Genomic DNA, 13,926 nt, shown 5'->3' with positions numbered 1-13,926 from the left:
ATTTACAGAATTAGTATATATTCTCTTGTTCATGGAGAGTTCACTGGCCCCTTTCTGGCTCAACTACATATGTATATGTGTAAGTATAGAGTATCCAGGTGAGAAAGCTCTTTTCTTCATATTTCTGGTCTGGCATCTTACAGATGATGATCTTTCAGGGGCTCAAGTCTGTATTGACACTACTGTATCTGTCACACTGGCTTCTGCTTATTGTGTCTGCACATCTGCATGTATTAAATAGCCATAAGTAAGCAGAAACTCTGACAAACTGTACAGTCTGTCCATTCAATGCTGGATAATCGCTTATACATAAACATCACAAGAAACATAAAATTAAGACAGTGCTATTCACCTTTCTTATCTTGGTCTCTTGGTGTTTTAAGCAGTCTTGATACTTTAAGACCTTTCTTGTATTTAAGCATAAAAGTACCTTTGCTTTTTGTCCTCCTTTCACCTATTAAGTGAGCTTCACAGCTGTGGTTGGAAAACCTTTTCTAAATTCCAGCTTAAATACATTCAGAGCCTACTTGAACCACTTCTTGTGCTGTCACTCTCCTTTAGCCTAAATAATTCTGTTCTTCCCCTGACATTTATCCCCAATCTATTTATAGACAGCAAACATATTATCTCCAGCCTTTGCTTTGCTAAGCTACACAACTCCCACCCTTCAGTTGTCTCTCTTCAGGCAGGCTTCACTATATTCCTTCTCCATATATACTTCCAGTTTCATTTCAGCCTGCCTTGAGATTGTTTCCCAGAATCGAACACAAGAGTTCACCAGCATCCTTGTGCAGTTCCAATTTCTTGCTGCTAGTAATAGCATTTCAGATGCTGCTGCTTTCCACAGAGGACAGATAAGACATTTTTGTGTGTGGAGCATTGTACATGGTTTAGTCCCGACAGCAAAAAACTTCAGTGTTAACAGGAAAGCGACCTGCAAAAAGAAAAGTGCTAATTCCTCCAAGCCCTCTTTTCCCGCAATGGGACATTTCTGCAGCAGAACAAGACCTGTAAGTGTTTCTGTCATGCGCACTTGCATTCATTATGTGTGCTGCACGTTCGTCGGCACTCCAGAGCACCTGTACTGTGCTGCTTATATATGAATTTCGTTGGCCCTCTCCTGGTTTGGGAGTTCAGGCATTACCCTTTTCACCTGTTCTAGCTATTGTGCACAGTCCTTTGAGCTGGAGAGAGGCTGGAGATGTGCCACCTCTATGGAGTATGTGTCTCTGCGTGACTCCTGGGCTCAGCCTTGCACTGGAGCCTGCTGTCGTGTCATATGATTCAGCCTACTTGGATCATCTCTTGATGTGCTCCTTCCAGTGAGCTCTGCTTCAGAAGGAGCTCTGTATAAGGATGGTGCCTTGCACAACAACTGCTCATATACTTTCTGTCCTTGACTACTGCTCCTACAGGTGAGCATGTGTTTCTGGTCTTCCTTTCTTTGCTATGCTGCATGTGCACAGGCTCTGTCAAATTCCCGTGTGCAGCTGCATAGCAGAGCACTAACTGATTCTTTTTGCACATGACTTACTAAATGACATAAAAGACATCTTAAAGATCCTAAGAGATTTGGAGTCAATGTCAGTCAATCAATCAGAGTATGTATCAGACATTTGATTTCTGAAAAACAGATAGCTCTCTCTAAGCATTAATAGCAGGTTAGGGAGAAGATAATAAGAGAGGGCTCCAGGGAGACCTTATTGCAGCCTTTCAGTACTTAAAGAGGGATTATAAAAAAGATGAGGACAGACCTTTTAGCAGGGCCTGTTGTGATAAGACAAGGCTTAATGGCTTTAAATTAAAAGTGGGTAGATTCAGACTAGATATAATGAAGACATTTTTTATGGTGTGAGTGGTGAAACACTGGAAGAGGTTGCCCAGAAATGTGGTAGGTGCCCCATCCCTGAAAATATGCAAGGTCAGCTTGAATGGGGCTCTGAGCAACCTGATCTTGTTGGATATGCCCCTTCTCAATGCAGGGAGTTTGGACTAGGTGACCTCTAAAGGTCTCTTCCAATCCAAACTATTCTATGATTCTATGAATAGAGAGCATGTTTCCTTCACTTGAGTGCTAACAGGCCTGTGGGTAGCTCTGGCGAAGTACTGAATATACCCTTTTGGAAAGGTGGAAGTGATGTGTAACTTACAGATAATTCACTACCTATTTCTAAATACGAAAGTAGCCTGTGTTTATTGTCTTCAATTTCATGTATAGCCACCTGTCACCAATTCTTTAAAAGCTGTAAGATAGTCCCCCTGCAATTTTTTCTGCTAATGTATAACATTGAGTTAGGACAAGTGATGGGTTTGCTAACTATGTGTACTTGGGTCTGTGGATGTTCAGTGTACATATATGCAGGAGTAATTTGGTTAGTGACTCATGCTTACTGCCCTCATCTTTGCATATGCAGTAGTATTGCTGTTGCCCTGAGCAGATGGAGATCAGCATGAATACATACCATTTCAGAAAAAGATCCACCACCAGAGCTGCAGTAGTGAAAAAGGTTTATACAAGTGTTTATGTCCCAAATCCCTGGAGATTTATTTGCAACGTCTTACTGGCACATGAGCTTTTGCAACTCTTAAGCCTCTCTTCTCCCTCATAAGACAGATAAAAAAACCACATCCAGAAAAGTCTTGAAGTAGGTCCTATAAACTGGAATTTTTGGAAGAGCTTGCATTCTTCTTTACCTGTAGAATGTTTTTAAGGTTATTTATTCTGAGCAAAAGCTGCTTTTTTTAAAAATGAGAATGGAGGCAATTTTTGTTATGGAAATATGTAGAGCAGCCTCAAACATTTATACCCTTTCTCTTAGTATATACATATTTAGGAGATTTCTCCAGCAAAATACTGATCTTCATACTACTTACTCTCTCCTTTTGTTAGAAAAAAACAGTATACACTAGCTGAGTTTCATGTGACAAATAAAATACAGGCTTGTTTTCTAAAAAGAAATGTTGCCCCAAAGTTATTTTCTGTTCTTCTACACAGTTCAGTGAGGATGAAATAATATGCTTCCTATCATGGGAACAAGCAGAAAATGTGATGTCAGAGTAACAGCATTGTTTGAGGTAAAGCTGTTTAGAACTTCAACTCAGGGTACCACATCCTTGCCTAGGATTAACAAAAAATACAGAGGCAGCGACTGCACAGGAGGAAAACAAAATTTGCCCATGGAAAATTGAAATATCTTGGCAGGGTTTCTTTGTCTTTAATTGGTGGGTAATCTCACAGTTACCCACCAATGTCCACTTAGGACATACATTCTCTCCAGCTGTGCCTAGACTTGTTAATTATAATTAACATAGGGATTGAACAGTTCGGAGTTGAAGTGTAAGTGCTTAGGTCACTTTCAGACACTTTCTTCACTTAACCTTATGAGTGTGTTAGGGCAGTGAAATTTCTTTGACTGCATGCTTTCTCTGTAGGTATAGAATAAATGTGGTATTGGTATATTTCTCTAATCTGAAGCTGTGTTTATAGCAAATGGATCTTTCTTTGCATGTCAGTTCTTGATTGTTCTCTTGGTTTCAGATACTGCTGTGTTGTTGGTATGTGAATTTAAAGTTAAGCACCATCTTCAGTCTCTTCACCAGGGGACACTGTTTAGAAGAGACAGTCAGGAGAGGAGTGGGTGAAAAGATGAGAAAAGGGTGCTTGAGTATGCAGTGATAAAAGCAGTTAGTGTGAAGAACTGGCTGTTGTCATATTCCACTCATAAAAGCTGCAGGCAGCATTTAGCTTCAGAGCTAAATTCCTATAAAGCTGACACCTTGACATCTTAAACTCATGCATTAATTCAAGGCCAGATAGGCTGTCCCCATGGTCAAATTAGTCCTGCAGATTTAATTTGTATTTCATTCCTCCTGCAGACCAAAGTTAGGGGATCCGCCCCATTGCCTCTAGACTTTTCTTACTTGGAAATCCTTTGTGTGCATGGGGTCTGGGTGTTGTCCCATGTATAAGTTCCAGGGGAGGTTTCTCATTTGATTTCAAAGCAAGTTCAAACTCTGCTTCAGGCTAATGGAGAAGTATGTTGAACCAGAGGCATCCTGACAACCCTTTACAGGTTTGTCGCTTTTCCCATGCCCTGTTCTTGCTAAGTCCCAGTCCACAGTCATCATGTCTTGGCATTACTTTTAACATTTATTACCAAGATGCTTCCTTAAAGCTTATCACAATGTGGTCCAATTAAAGGGTTGGATACTCCTGTCATTCAGCTCTGTGGGAAGTGTGATATTTCCTCGTTTCACACTAAGCTTAGTCACTTCTTAGATAGACAGGGGAAAGTGACATGTGTTCAGCTCTGGATATCTGAGATAGCAGCCAGGACTCCTCAGAGTCAGAGGGACAGACAGGTTCAGCCTCTGATGCTCTGACCTGTCATCTGGATGAGCAGAGTGTCTACAGCATATGCATTGAGAGGGAGAGTGGGACATAAGTCCCACTGAGTCCAGCCTGCTGTGGCCATTATTATATTCTTGCTTGGGCATGGAAATGAAGAGCCTAAAAGCTGTTGAGAGTTGCAACACTGGATTAGTTCCTCCAGCTTCAACCATTGACTTATTTATCTGTCACTGCTCAGGAACCTGACCAAAAAGAAGAGTGCCAGAGCACTAAGGTTTTCTTTCTGTACTGCTTTATCTTCTTTTGTACTCAGTACAAAGGAAAGGCAGGTCATGGTGAATTGTTTCAGGGTTAGGCCTTCCAGCATTTTCCTTTGTCTCTGCTAAGGGGGATGCTGTAAAGAGCACTGTGGGTCTTGCTTGGGAATACTTCTGAGGTGTGAAGTGTCACCAGTGGGCTCTGTGCACACCAGGCAGGGTCCTCTGTTGGCAAAGGTAGGTCCATATGACAAGTGCCAGTCTTTGAATCTACCTCTTACTAAATATGTTCTTCCAACAGCTGGAATGAAATGTAGCTGTAATAAGGGATACAGTAACCGTTTGGTGTTTAAGCCAAGTTTTAAAAGAGGTTTGCTTCAGTTTCAAAGGATGGATACAAATAGTATGCTTTATGCCCATTGTGTAAAAATAATAACACGGAACTGTGACTCATTCATGCAGAGGTGGAGCCCTCACAAGAGAAGTGAACCCAGTATTCAGTGTAGCTGGCAGCTAGAGCTGTCTCTGAGGAGACAAAACTCAAAGCCTTGTTCAGAGGCAATGACCAAGTGATTACAGCACATGTCCTTGGATGTGGCTATTCTATGTGCATGTGAAAGATTTATGACTTCCACTGTATGCCTGAAGATTGAAACACATTTGAAAGTGTGCTGATACTAAGGGTGTTATAAGGTTTTTAAGTTAAGAGAGTGTTGCCATTCAGAACGGAGGGACATAGGTTTGAGAATCTCACACCTACCTTAGAGATCTGGTTGCGATTTTCCTGTCCAGTCTCATGAAATTACTTTGCTCTAAATCCCACCAGAGATTTTTCAAAGAAAACTTCTTAAAAGGTTGCTATTATGTTAAGACATAACTAAAAGTCATCCTGAGTAAGTGCACTCCAACAGTATCCTGAATAGTGCACCCCAATGGCTTCTTTGACACTTTGTTCACGAAAAGCAGTGATTAGTATAAGTAGCAAGTATTGTGTTTCACTGAGATCATGACATTAGCGTGAACACAGCAGGAAAATAAGAGCAGAGATCTCATGTAGTATAAACCAGTATAGCTTTACAAAAGGCATAATAATGTTTGTCGTTTGTCCAAACCAATGTCTGAGCAGGCCTGCTGGTCTGTTTAATAGCATCTAGATGCAGATGCCCAGGAAGGACTATGAAAACAGGACGAACATGCAGTTATCCTGGTTCTGCTACAGTTTCCAGATTTCCACAAATCACTGGAGCTTCAGTGATTTACACTCACCAAACATGTGACCCGCTTTTTTTTTTTTTTTTTTTTAGTCAAAAAAGAAAACTCTAGTTCAGCAGTAAGGATGTGAAAATAAAACCAAACAAAATAACCTTCCTAAAGGTTTGGGGCTCCTCTTTGAAGGTTTGTTGCTTTGTAACAAACAGAATTACTTTTTTGTTAGTTGCTGCTACTTTAAGACTTAGAGCTGCAGAATGCATCACAGTCCATCAAAAGGATGAGAATACCTGTAGTCTTTATATAACTTTAATGCAGAAGTAATGCTATACAGCTCTGATATATAGAAATATTGCTGCTTAGAGAATGTGGCCTTTAACCAATTTGTTTAATAGCTCTTCTGCAACTGTGACACCTTAATAACTTGCTGATAAAATAACACCATTAGCACACTATGCTACAAGTCACCATTACCAGAGGTCCCATGATGAGACAGTAAATTATGAAACTAAAAACCAAAGTAATATTCAACAGGTACTGTTTCAGTTTACCTGCTGTAAGCTTGTATTGTTGATTGAAATGGGGCTCTAGTTGCTTTTGTAGCTGGCTGTTTTTCATATTTTTACATTCATAAACTTACGCTCTGACCTTTTTTCTGCTTCTGCCCAGTGCAAGTTAATTGTGGAGTTAATGAGTTTGGTGGATGGGGTATGCGCCAGATGGCATAGTCTGCCTAATGTTGCTTAATTTACATGTGGAGTTTCTATGAATTAAATGACCTTAAATGTCATCAGTTTTTGAATTGTAAAATAAATCTGACTCCCTGGGTGTGGAGTTCCTGGATGTTACCTTGTATATTAATAAAGACATCTCACAGGAGGTCTTTAAACAATCATCAAATGGCTCCAAGTGCAGAAAAGTCACTCAGACTGCACTGTTTGTGTCAGCCATGAGTCTTACCATTTGCACACCTGTGGACTCAATCCTGCCTATGGATGTGCTTAATTATATTACCTCCAGGTTGCTCCCAGCACTTTCATTTACACAGCACATGACTGTCTGCCAGGTTTGCCTTGGACTTCAGAGAGGGTCAGATGTCCAATCTGTGGATTTATATTTTTAAATTTACCCTTCTTTCTCTTTTTCCTCAAGATTTTTAATCCAATGGGACTCTACTTTTGACTTTTTGAAATACCTAATAAATGTGTATGCTACAAGAAGCAGGATTTTAATATGGCTAATGAGCCTATTAGGAAACAATTCAAAAGAGGAGAGGGGAAGAGAAAAAAGAGATTAGCTCAGTTTAGGTTTACCAGAACCTCTCTTATGCAAGCTAGAAATAATTGACAGCAGCTGTTTCAGCTTGTTCTCATGATCACACAGCCTGAAAGAAAAGCTCAGGCTGCACTGCTGCCATTGCAGTATGTGGATTCTTGGGGCTTTTCAGAGAGTGACTGCAAAGGCAGACACTGAGAAGCCCGGCAGAATCCACTCTGAGAAAATGATGGCTGCAGAATGAACAAACACATCTTTCTCATCTTGGCCCTGGTCCCTGACAAGTTTCAGGTGTTGCTGATGTCCATTTGATGCATAGTTGTTGCAATGGATATGTGATCAGCTGAGGACTGCTGGAGTTTTTCCCAGGCATGTTTCTGAGCTTAGGGAGAGGGTGATTTGAAGCCAGAATATCTGAATAAGTGCTGGGTGTTCACTGCTGCATGATGTGGCATATTATAAGCTCACCAATGGCAATACACATATGCAAGCAATTTGATGTGTCATATGTTTCTAGTGCAAAAAATATTTCCAATTAAGAGACCACCGTTTCAGATTCTTTTCCCCAGCAACTCTGGAAGGCTCTAGTTCAGAATTATTTGGGACCTTCAAGCATTCCTTTACAACTACCAATTATGTTTGGTTGCTTAGGGAGTGAAGGAGGATTTAATCAGATCTAACTCCACTTCATTATTGAAAGTACCTTTACAAAGATATATGCTGAAGTTGCTAAAAGTGTTAAAAGTGTCTTTTGCAGAAAAGACTTACATTTTCTAGTAAAAAATGCTTTTGTTGCTGTGTGTGATACTAAGAAAGTCAACCTTTGTGCTGTTTAATTATGAAAAAAAACTGCTAGGATGCAAATAGCCAGACTATGTGGATTGCATTACCACAGATTGTGGTTTATAGCTGGGATTTCCAGCAACGGTGAGCCAGTTGTCTCAAAGCTGGCGGCTAAATAGGCAGACACGATCTCCTGCAATTTCACCCAGTCTGCAGAAAATACAGAGCTGGTGTGCCTCTTGTGGTAGTGTCATCCACACTCAAACAGAAGTGGCCACTCCTGTGCACTGCTTGCAGACTGGATTGATCTGATTTTCACCGTCCTTAACTGTCAGTTGAAAAATCTAGCCAGTGTAAAAGATCTGTCCAACTTGTAATCACTTGTCTGCCTCAGATTCAGTGGGGGGAAAAAAAGACAGGAGATACCCCCTGGCCTTTTAAAGGAGTAGAAGTGAATAAAAATTTCACTGAATCTCTAGCATGGTGGGGCCAGCCAACAGAGACAGTGAGAAAGAGATTTTGCTTGTGTTGTCGTTTGGAGATCTTGCAGCTTGGAGAGGATGCTCTGGAGATGCCCCTGCCTGATGCTGTCCTGGGTGACTGTATAAGCAGGCAGGGCTGCTGCCTAGCTGGGACTTTCTGTGCTGATGTTAGTGCTCTGGGTACCTGGGTGTCCCTGGCACTGGTGCACTCAGCTGCCTGTTCCTTTTTGCAGAAAGGGCTGTGTGTGAGGGCACTTGCCAAGGGAAACACTGTGCTACTGCTTCCCCTTTAAACAGGTCTTATCCCATTGGGATACAGCTTGATCCTGTTGCTGTGTCTCAGTCACAGTGGCTATGTGTTTCCCTGCTGTATTTGTCTGAGGTGTACTGACTGTATTTCAGTGATTACTGCAGCTACTTAATTTGATTAGGGAGTAGAGAAGGGAAGTTGAGAGGTGAAGACATTTCTGTCTTGACGATTTCTAAATGTGCTTTTTTTACATCTCTATTTTTTCTGCCATGTGAAGAAATGAGGAAGGGGAAGAGAGTCTTGCTGAGGCTGTGATAAAGAGGTTTCCTCACCCAACAACACTGATTAAGCTGGAGGCAGGAAAGCATATTCATTTCCACGCTGCTGTTCCAGATTGGTGCCACCTGCCCAAAGGAATTGAACCTCATAGATTCCTTTAACACCAGGAGAGATGCCGGTGCTGTATTGCCATCACCACAGTAAATGATTTTCTTTCCAAACCTGTTTTTGCAGCAGTGAAAATAGGCCAAGACTCTCCTGTGTTGTGGGGCCAGAAAGGCTCAAATAGAAATTGCCAGACTTAGTGTAATGAGGGTGCAGTCACTTGGAGCAAAATGCTGTAGCTATGTAATACTATAGTGTGCTAAGTGCTGGACAGTGAAGTCTTGGCCTTGACTGACCACTGTGAATACCTGCTTAACGTCAAACTAGTGTGTGAAAGTACTGCCAAGCAAAGTAAAAGTTGGTTTTGACCTCTGTCAGATTTGCTTTTTAGTTCACTGCACTGAGGGGGAATAGGAGCGGATCTTTCAAAACTTATTATATCTAAATCCTGAACATTGATACAAAAGATCTTATTTTTCTCTCATTCCCTCATCCACAAGCAATGGGCTTGGATGTTTGCATTGCTTTACTCTTGAGCTGATAATGTCTGATTTCTATTTAGACTATGTTTTTCCCCAGAGAAGGATGTTTATGAAGACCTCCCCTTTTAAAGCATGGGCCTGACATAACTCTGAAGCTGTGCTGACAATTCTTGGTAAGAACCATACTGATTATAGAGCTAGATTTTTTATTTTTTTTTTTTTCCCCCTGATTAATACATCTATTAGAAAGTGATTTTTCACCCAGGACTAGAGAAATCAAATGAGAACACTTGCAAAGATATGAGCTAAACCTTCCTTAGAAGGAAAAAATGAGTGAGGCAAATCTTTTCCGGAAAGTATGTAAATGCAAAACTTTTCAAAAAGGTTTTGCAGGTGACCCATGTTGAAACAAATAGTCCATTTTCAGCAAAATAACACTTCTCTTGCATTTTCTTGACTTGTCTCCTCTTCTAGAAAAACTGAATAGAAATGAAATGCCCTATAGAAAAATACAAAGCATGACAGAGGATGATATGAAAACTGCCTTTACTCTAAAACTCTACATTATAATTCTAAAAAAACCGCAAAGTATTGCAGTAAGCTATAGAGCAAATACAGAGTTTATGGAGAGCTTATGCTTTTAAAAGCAAGAAGCTACTGCAGATTAAGCTTCCATAAAACCAAGCTCCTAGTAAGACCTCTTCAGAAACTGACTGATAGAGTGTTGCTGGAAAATCATTGATTGTTGTTCTCCTCGGGTTGTTTCCAGATCACTGCACGTTTCCTGAATGTGTGAGGTCAGTGTCCTGTACCCTGACCCCCAGCATCACAGGGTCTCTATCTCCTGTACCGTTGTCTGGCCCAGATTCAAAGGGATCCATGAGGATAACATAGCAGTACCTGGGACTTCAGGACCTTCAGGTGCTAGGACCTACTTTCCTTCTTTTACTGTCACCTTAGAAAACATTCAAGCTGAAAAAAAAACCCTCCTAAAGTCTTGGGGCTGTTTGGAAATACAAGTGCTGGTGTTCCTGGACTAGCTTTTCCTCTAACACTTTCAGATCACAAGAATTTCCCAAAACTTCGCTCTTGTTCAGACCAAAAGCAGAATCCGAGCTTCAAATTTCCTATGAGCCAGGGATACCTGGTTGCGGACAAATCTGCTTAACATCCTGTACCTTAGAAAATAAAGTGAGACTATTTTCCCTGCAAACAGCTTCGTTTATGCCCCAAAGCTATTTCAGCCACTGCAAAGTGGTCACACAAACACAATAACTTTTTCCTTCATTTTGCACAGAATTGAATTACCAAGAAGAGTTCAGAGCAAGGAAGAGTCTAACACTGTGTAAATCCGGGCTCCTTTCAGCTCCTCTGTCATACTTCCCTTCAGGCTGGAGTGCAATTGATCCAATAGTTTACCTTGGGTCTTAAGTGTAAGTGTGTGGCTTTTTAAACCAAGAACAAGCTTGCATTTATCCTTGAGTGTACTTCTGTGCGCTTTAGATACGCAGTGATATTTTGGTCCATGCTGCAAAGATGCTTCAGGGAGCAAAGTTTCCATTCCACAGATGGAATAGTCTCCTCTAGCTTTTGGTAAATGTTTGCTAAAATACTGCCTACACTTCTTTTCTCACATATTATTCTTAGTATCATTGTTCTGGGATCCCCTTACTTTAAACCATTTTCTCACTAGGGAAGACAGAACAGACTGGTCTGAATGTCTACGCTGGGTCATGGATCATGGATGGCTTCAGATGCATCCTTTCTTTACAGGAAGTCTGCGTTTTTACAGAGAGCACACCGCTTCAACTCCAGTCCATGCTGCAGTTGGGAAGGGGGGATGAGTACAGCTTGTGGCAGCAGGCAGGTCTTCTCTTCCTTGGGATCAAGGAATAGGTGTTTTGCCCAGGGCTCATTGCCTGTAGCTGATAACCTGCATTATCGGGAGAGATATCCACTGTGCAGAGACATGAACTAGGGATGACCTTGTATGTTTTCATTGGCACATTTCACCAGATCAATAAATTGCAGTCACACAACCTGGCTGTACAAGAGATGCTTGTGGAGTTTTCAGTATAATTTTCATTCCTACACATAAACTAGTAACCTCTCAGTCCTTGCATCTGTGGCACTCCCTGGGAGAGGGAGGATCTAATGCGTGAAATGTAGTGCTCTCACAGCAGGGGGTTATACGTAGAGGAAAACTAGAATGGCATTGCCCATGAGCTGGAAAGCAGTAGAAATAGACTAGCTGCTGAGAGAGGGCTGCAGACAGAAGTTCAGAGTGAGAATGAGGATAGCAACCAAAGGAATTGCAATTGTCGGCTCTAAAAAGGACACTGCAGCCCTGTTGTCAAAAGCTGGAAGGAGGCCTGCAATAGAAAAAGGAGTAAAGATAAGGCCAATGATGAAAATCTAATATAGACATCTGCATACTGGTGGGATAGTAAAAAAACCTGATTTTGTGCATAAGTGTGGTGTTGAACTGATTTGAATCCAGCCCTTGTATTTTTTCCCAGTGTTGTCAAATTTCAAAGCTTCCAACATGGATCACATTGCAAAAGCATCATGAAACCAGTTTTAAGCCACTGAGGACTAAAGGGGAAAAAAAGTTTAGAAATGCCAATATTTTAAAATTTTAAGGTCTGTAGGGTGTAGTCTAGTTGAGTTTTTCAACTACTTCATCATAACTATAAGAACTGGAATAGTTTTATTTCCTTACTTTCACAAAACAGAGAATGAAAGGAGCCTGGTTTGTAAAGACCTATTTGTACATGTTCAAAAAGAGTTAAAGGCTAAAGTAATGTTACTTGGAAGAATGCAATTATAAGGAGATATTTATGGGTAGAATGTAAGCAATAAATTGAGGAAACAGTAAAAAATTTTTAATGTCGTTTGTGATTATGAAAAGAATAAATTGTCAGAAATCTTTGACCACTGAATCAAACCAGCCTGCCCCTTTGTTCACATTTTGTCAGCTTTCTTAGCCCTACCACACACTGGAACCACACCAAATTCTTGTGATAGCACATTGCCGCAACTTTCCCACATAGTGTTATGAAGCTTCATATGTTTTTTCACCTTTTTATTTGTCATTTGTATTGAATCATCCACCCTGCATTATCAGAAGAAAAATTACTGAATGATAAACAGTATTAAAAATAAAACCTCTGATTTAGCATTCAGTATTCTGGATCGCCAAAATATCTTGTCTGAAAAAAAAAAGGCTGAATAGAGCATCAAACATCTTCATTGTTCTACAAGAGAAGAAACTCACTAATCGAAGGTGTGCAGGTTTAACCCCTGCTGGGATCAGAGAGCACGTTGCTGTTGCCCTTTCCCCACCTGCAGCCGGTCGGGCTGGAAGTTAAACACAGACCCCGGGCTAAAATAAGAAGAACTTTAATACAACAGTGTTATAAAACAACCTGAATAGCAGCAGTGGCAATAATAACAACAATGAACAGCAATAACAGTGAACAAGACAAAAGATATACAGAGAAATACCGCAAATGGTCAGAGAACAAGCCCGCCGCGTGTGTCGCAACCCCCAAAACCAGAAGCGAAAGTAAAAAGGCTCCGCCCCTGGACCTGATGCCAGCATGGTATGAATAACCCGGCTGGAGATCCCTTCCACCTCTCTCTTTGCTGGGGAAAACTTGACCCTATCCCAGCTGAACCAGGACATAATCCACCCCTTTATTCTATACCATCTGCGTCATGTCCAGCTGCCATTTAGCAGTTAACAATAACAAAATAACAATTTACAAAGGCACAGCATAATTTACAGCATGTTCTCACCCAGAATCAAGTCCCCCTGTGGTACTCATCGGACCTCTCCATTGTCCTGCATCACCCACCAGGTACACCCAGGTCCTTGGGCAAAAGCAATCCCGTGGATGGGTTTGCCTTTACCTTTGCCTGGCGCAGGACTAAACCAGACCATTTTTCCCAATATATTCCTCATGCGTACCACAGGGACTTTATCCCCATCTACAGCACGTGGAGGTTTTGACTGAGCCGGGCCAGCTCGACTGGCAGACCCTCTTGTGTTGACTAGGCAGGTGGCCTTTGCTAGATGCATGTCCCAGTCTTTGAAGGTCCCACCTCCCAGTGCTTTCAATGTGGTTTTTAACAGTCCATTGTAGCGCTCGATCTTCCCAGAGGCTGGTGCGTGGTAGGGGATATGGTAGACCCACTCGATGCCATGTTCTTCTGCCCAGGCATTTATGAGGTTGTTTCGGAAGTGAGTCCCGATGTCTGACTCAATTCTCTCTGGGGTGCCGTGTCACCACAGGACTTGGGTTTCAAGGCCCAGGATGGTGTTCCAGGTGGTGGCGTGGGGTGCTGGGTAAGCTTCCAGCCATCCAGTGGTTACTTCCACCATTGTGAGCACGTGGCGCTTCCTGTGGCGGGTCTGTGGCAGTGTGATATAGTTGATCTGCCAGGCCTC

General features: G+C 41.6%; 1 protein-coding gene and 1 long non-coding RNA gene across 3 annotated transcripts in view; both read left to right on the top strand.

Annotated features, from left to right (window-relative positions):
* NRG1 (neuregulin 1) overlaps nucleotides 1-13,926 on the top strand; it is a 522,222-nt gene that overhangs the window by 40,684 nt on the left and 467,612 nt on the right. The gene's annotated exons all lie outside the window — the stretch shown is intronic.
* LOC141973883 (uncharacterized) lies at nucleotides 9,559-12,545 on the top strand. Its single transcript, XR_012635610.1, has 4 exons — nucleotides 9,559-9,646; nucleotides 10,243-10,394; nucleotides 10,771-10,906; nucleotides 11,167-12,545. It is a non-coding gene; the product is annotated as an uncharacterized LOC141973883 (long non-coding RNA).

Source organism: Athene noctua, chromosome Z, assembly GCF_965140245.1.
Source record: "Athene noctua chromosome Z, bAthNoc1.hap1.1, whole genome shotgun sequence".
Classification (NCBI taxonomy): Eukaryota; Metazoa; Chordata; class Aves; order Strigiformes; family Strigidae; genus Athene; species Athene noctua.
The sequence above is the reverse complement of the archived record's forward strand: the minus strand, read 5'-3'. Positions and strand labels throughout refer to the sequence as shown.